At 31.6% G+C, this 6,788-nt stretch overlaps 1 pseudogene; it reads right to left on the minus strand.

The window, feature by feature from the left end:
• Positions 1 to 3,642: 3,642 nt before the first annotated feature.
• LOC136065815 (uncharacterized) lies at positions 3,643 to 5,787 on the minus strand (annotated as a pseudogene).
• Positions 5,788 to 6,788: the final 1,001 nt, after the last annotated feature.

The following is a 6,788-nucleotide window of genomic DNA, read 5'->3' on the forward strand; positions in this document are numbered from 1 at the left end:
ATAATAGAGTGAATTTTAATTAGATTTTGAAAGAAATAAAGATGATAATGGTTCTAATGATATTTTATTTTATGCAAATAATCCTTATTGAAATTACAAAATTAGGTTGGATTGAACTAATTCTGGAGCTCTGAAGGAATACATCACCAATTGATGTATGATTTCACCATAGTGGCGATAGTCTGCCGATGAAATGAAATGCTAGTGAATTCTCAAAGGTATATATCAATTGGTCCATTTCGTTTGCTTTTGTTTTTGTATATTCTTAGCAAGTAAAAGCTTGTATTTAGCCTATAAAATTTGTCAAGTGAAAAACATTCAAATATTGCAATCCTGTTCCATGTTCGTAGATTATAGTTCATAAGTCATAACATGCAATAAATATTTTCTCCCAACACATCAATCTAAGAATAAGACTGATCTTTTGTGTGCTGCATGTCCTTCTCAGTTCTCACACACCTGCCGTGAAGAGACTAGAGTATAGACTTACGAGTCAATGAAGTTGTATTTGTTCTGGAAAAAAAAAAAAAAAAAAAAAAAAGCTATCTCCCAAGTCTTCCACTATAAAAAGTTGTGTTTATTTATTTATTGTTGAAAAGAAAAGTTTATTACTTTTTTTGTCAAAAAAAGAAAAGTTTATTAATAACAAAAAAAGCTTTGAACTTTAAAAGTCTTCCACATAAAAAGCAAGTCTTTCTTTTTTAAGATAATTATTGCATGAGTATGTTATGAACATAGCAACTTCACAATAATTAAATTTTTGAGTTTTTTATTTATTTATTTTTTATGATTTTTATCAATCTTACACTAATATTACATTTTTATCTATCAAATTATTAATAACAATTTGTCTTCTCGATAGTTGTATTTTTTCGTGTGTGGCTCTAGACTTTTTAATTTTAATTGTATTCTTCTTGAGTAACACAAGTGATTGAGGACAACGCTTCATAAAACCAAAGTCATTAGTTTGAATCTCTCATTTTTCCTCCTCTTAAACCAATAAATAGTAAACCAGCAGCACTTCCATTACAAAATATTATTATAAACTCATTATTTTTACTGGAATTTTTTATAGAACTTTATGTACTTTTCTCTTCTCATTAATGAGTTTCTTCATTATAAGAAAATCAGGACATCTTGACTTATGGATTGTTGCTGATATCTTCTATGATTGATGTTTGATTATTGTACTCTACAAAATTAATTGAAGTGCTCATAAATTTGCACAATCAGGAAATAAAATGAGCATAAAAATAGGTTGCAGTTGTTGATGACCTGATTTTCTATATACTCCACTCAATGTCTTTCCGGGAAATGTCCTTATAAATAATTGACAAAGAGTTTGAGGTTTGTGATCTATTAATAAGAAACCTAAAATGCTTTTTTTTTTTTTTTTTTAATTTATAGGAATTTAACATGCTATATTAATATAGGTTTCTCAAGGTATTTTATAATATAAATCAATTAAAATCCATTGCTCTCACCAACAAAAAGTTCACATACTAAATAACCGCCAAAACAACGCCCATAATGGCATTTATCTCATGCTTATGATCCCTGAATTTTTTTTTTTTCCTTTATATTATATTCTTTATTTATAAAAGAAAAATGACCCCTGATGACCAATGAAATTTTCCTTTAAAGTGTTATATAAAGGCCTACAAAATGAAGATATTGTGTTATAGAATCTTAAGCGTAAAACAAAAAGCATTCAGATTAAAGAAACTGATCAAGCACAAAACTCTCCTATAAATTATCATCCAATTAGTATCATTTTCATTAGTAAAACCCTTACTATTTACATAATAATAAGAGAGGTGTTACGTCTACAATATTTTTACAACATTTTAACAACAAATCATAGGTAGTTAGTTGTTATCGGTTCAAATTTGAACCTAACACTAAGATTACTTTTTTGTCCCAACAATAACAACCAGTAATAACCTGTCACTTATGATTTGTTCTGAAAATGTTGTAAAAATGTTGTGAACATTTTTACACGGTATTAGATTTCGATGTCTCCTATTATTTGTTGTCAAGATTCTAAGGCCTCGCAATCAAGCTTTAATTTACTTGAAAGACACTTTCTTGAAAAATCTAGACAAACAAAAATGCTATTAAGTGTATTCATTGTTAGTGTGGAAAATTAGGTACTAAAGAAACAATTCTCTAAATTGAAAAGTTCTGCCTAGCGTATGGATTTCTCTGAATCCAAAGACTTTGGACAATAAAAACAAAATCTCCAAAACTCTCTTTTCAAGACTTAAGAAATGCAAAAAATATCAATGGTAGGCACCCTAAAAATATCCTATGCATATGATTTATGCTATAACAGGTGCCTGTACCTTCACCTTAGTTTAATTAAAAGGCTTTCAAGCATGCGCTTTCTTTCTTTAAGTATTTGTATGTAAAGCAAGGAGCTTTTTAGTACAAGGTCATGGAGAGCTATCTATCTTGTAAATAATAAGATGTACCTCCCATTTATCTGAAAACTCAGATGCAAAGGAAATTCATTGTTGTGACAATTTATCTGTGGAGATCTTTAAGACTTTAACCCAATGGATTTCCAAAAAAAAAAAAACACCCTCTGATTAAATGTTTCACATATAAGAAGTCCACTATACCAGAATTTTTATTCAGGAAAACTTTAACATTATGCATTGCTTTTGAAACATATAACAAGGAAATTGAAGCACACTCTAACCTCATAATGAAGTTGCTAAAAATAGTTTAGGAAACCACTTATAATGTGATGGTTCTACAATAATGTCATAAAACACATAAACCGATCTATTTTTGAAATGTCTCCAAACTCTTGTGCTTGTTACACTATGAGCAATTTACTTGGTGATTGTGCTTAAGAGACCTTAAACATTCTCCCATTTGCTCTACATTTGTTACAGACTTCACAGGCAATGATGTCTACAACTAATAATAAAAAAGAACAACATCAAAATAACTCTGCCCTGTAGTTCAAGTAAAGAAATTTATATTATGCAATGGCACAGAAGAGTGCTAAGTTCTATAAACATCACTTTCAAAATAACCGTACCGCTTTTTCCTGCAACAAATAAGTGGAAGGTTTTACAGATGGACTTTCTGGTGGCAATCCAATTCTTGACATCCTTTCTACCTATGAAGACATGCATAATTTTTTGAGTCATGGAAAATTCTTGAGAAAGGTATTAAACCTCAAATCAAGAATAATGAAAAAATTATTAAATTATCACTTGATAAAATTTAAAATAAAATAAAAACCCATTAGTCTCTCTTCTATTCTTGGTTGTTGCTTACCTCAAGTTCTTTGAGAATATTTTTTGAAAACTTTTTTCCTGTATTAGCACAACTTCCACAAAATACATATTTCTCTCTAGTTTTATTGACCATAAAATACTATAAAGAAAAAAAATTATCCTTCCATAGAAATGGGCAGGCCCTAGGGAAAAGGTGTATTAAGGACAACAATAGCAAAATCTATAATATATAGTTTTCATTTGGGAATTGTCTATTTTCAGTAACTTATTTGAATAGTGTTTGTCAAAAGATATAGTTTTTGATAACATTTATGTTTTTTTCTAATTTATTTATTTTTATTTTTTATGTTAAATGCATTACAAAGAGCTAAAAGCTAGATTATTTGCAATCAAATGGCTCAAAAGCACTATACCTCTCAATTGAATATTCATAAAGAACAGATGAGCTCTTCCTATGCAAGCTATTTACTTCTTTAAACACCTTGTCTGGCCTAACAGACAATTCAAAACCAGGGTTATCCTTCAACCCTCCAGAGCCTACATGATCAGGCCCAGTTATCACATTGTCCTTCTGCAGATTCTCAAGCTCAGTGACTAAGCCTCTCTCAAGTTGAAGGTAAACATTACTAGACTTTGCAAGAACACATCTTCCTGTGACTTTCCTCCCAAAAATTGAACTCAAAGACCAGTTTGGTTTGCAATTTTGTTTCGCTCAAAAAAGTTTTACTCATTTGTGACTATTAGGTTGAAGAACAACTGTAAGTGCTTGTTCTAGTACAATTCCTGATTCCACGCCGCTTGAATGAGATTCAGATGAGGCCAAGCGCAACCGTTGAGAATGATAAAATCCTCTATATATGGAAGGTCTGTCCAATAAGGCAGAAAGCCCAGCTTTGTCTCGACATGGAAGTAGCTTCAACCAGGGAGTTAGGTTCTCAGTGCAAACAGCCTCACGGGGTAATGTACCATACCTCAAGCTGCCTGAAGATGGGTGAAAGCCCCATTCATGAGCAGAATAAGTTGTAGAAGACTCTAGGAAGTTTATGGAAGCACAAAAAAGACCTGAAAGAGTATGGGTTAAATTCTTCCAGCAAGCATCAACCTGATCTTTAGGGACATCAAAGACAGCCCACAACTCTACTCCAGGAGGCTTTGCATTGCTGCTTGAGATGGGGTCAAATCCACCCCAGCGATCATAGTTCCATCGGCCTTGTGTGAAGATAATTCCATTTCCTTAACGTGAAATTTCTGAACCTGTCCAAGCAATACTATTTCAGGAGTCATTTAGAATATTCAAGATATTACAAAAATCACCTTAATTTTAGGTTGAGCCTGTTATTTGGGGGCAAAGAAAAACAAAAGAGAAACCTAAGGCGGCAATTAGTATTGAGTAATCTTAGGAACACAATATTTTCACAACTTTTATGGCTTGGCCTGTTGTGATTAAAGCAACATCACTCCCACTGGAGTACACCAATCACAACATGCCATATAAGTAGTTTTGAAAAATATTGTGTCCCTAGACTTATTGATTAGTATTACCTTGACTTTGTTTGCCAATCAAAGGTACCAGAAAGGGAGGGGTGTGATTTCATAAAAAAAGGCTAGAACATTATGAATTGCAACCCCATTGCATTCAAGGTCTTCACTTGAGAATAAGTTAATAATGTAAAGTTGAATTTCAAAACAGCAAATGGTCACAATTTCCAGGATATGTAATTGAACAACACAAGACTTGTAGTTAAGTGTAGAACATTAGTCTCATAGCACAAAAGTAAGTTGTCCCTCCCTAGTCCCTATATCCAAAATGGGTATTACTTATCTAATTCAGCTTCTATAGGGGCAAGTGATTGTGAGTTTGATACACCCCCAAAAAATTACAAAATAAAAACAGATACCCTTTTTTTTCTCTTCCAATTTAGCACTGCTACTCACAGATATCAATATTTTTGCTTTTTGGGTACAATACAAATACTCAAAAAACCAAAAAACCCAACTTGGAATTAACAAATAAAGCGTAAAGCAAAAGACCCAGACGACCAAAACTGCAAGATCCAACAAAATTCTCAGTTTCTCATTATAAAAAAAAAAGAAAAAGAAAAAGAAAAAGAAAACAGAGGTGAAGGAAATGGAATAATGACATACAAGTTGAGCAATGGCTTTGGAAAGAGGTGGTGGTGGCGGCCATGGGAGGTGAGAGCGGAGGAGCTGTGGTTTCGAAGTGGAAGTGCGCCAATACTTTCCGATCGGGCAGTGGTTTCAGAAGCAACTCTTCCGAGAATTCTTCTTGGAAAACCGATCCGAAGACGGCGAAGATTGTGGAGAAGCAGATTTGGAAGGAGAGTACGAGAAGGATTGAGTGAGTCCGTCTTGGAAGATGAGCCATTGAGTGAGGACTTTGGACGTGCGGATTCTGTGTGAAGCTATAGAGAGTCCGCCATGAGAGAGAGAGAGAGTTGAAGAAAGGAAGAGTGTGTGAGTTTCAACTTCCAAGTTGTAAGCATTGGTTTGTTTTTCTTCAAAGAAAAATGTTGGCCGAACCAAAATTTAAACTACGCCGTTTTTAAGTTTTGGCCTTTTGGGTGAATTGTCAATTTATTTGTTTATTTAAAGTTTAACTTTTATTATTTTAATCCTTAAACAATTAAAAACTTCAAATTTTATCAAATTGGTTTTTCTGTCCATTTTCGTCTATAATGTTTGTTAAGGAATAATAGAAAGTTAAAAAATCTTTTTTTTTTTTTTTTTTGAAAATAGATCCTTACATGTTGAGTCACTTTCAATTTGGTTATTTATGATTTGATAGTTGTCAATTTAATTCCTTTTATTTTTAATTTACAGTTAATTTGGTTCCCACAATCAATTCGTTAAAGGAAATTTTTTTTTAGAGAGTTTAATCTATGGCATCCGCTTCTGATAATAGCTCTTCAGAAAATATTTTTTAGAGAGTTTCAATCTATGACGTCTGCTCTTAATAATAGCTCTTCATCATCAGACCAAAATACCAATTAGTTTTTGGTGTAGACGGGGATTGAACTCCAGATTTATTGTACAACCATTAGAGACTTTATCAGTTGAGCTAACTGAAACCCATTATTAAAGAAAATTGATTGCAAATAGAAAATAATAAATACCAAACTAACAAAATGTTCATAACAAATTGACAATGATCCTAAACTGTTATTTTCACTAAGTTTTTAAACATGATGAAACAATGTTAATTTTATAAACAATAATAGTAAAATAACTAACTTGGTTGAGAAATTTAAAGCTTAAGAACTAAAATGATAAATAAAAAGTATTAGGAATAGAAACGGATAATTCATCCAAACTTAAAACGTATAATTTGGGTTTTAGCCTAAATTGATACTTAGGCTTCATATTAATTGTTTTTTATGTTTTATTCCATTCCTGAGAAGATCCAATAATATTTTATGTGATTAGCTCGTAAAAAAAAAAAAAAAAAAAAAAAAATTTCCTCCAGCAAGATTGACAATTTTTACCATATGAATGATACTAGGAATTTTGAATTTT

The sequence above is a fragment of the Quercus suber genome, unplaced genomic scaffold (genome assembly GCF_002906115.3).
Source record: "Quercus suber isolate HL8 unplaced genomic scaffold, Cork oak 2.0 scaffold_1184, whole genome shotgun sequence".
In the NCBI taxonomy this organism is placed as follows: domain Eukaryota; kingdom Viridiplantae; phylum Streptophyta; class Magnoliopsida; order Fagales; family Fagaceae; genus Quercus; species Quercus suber.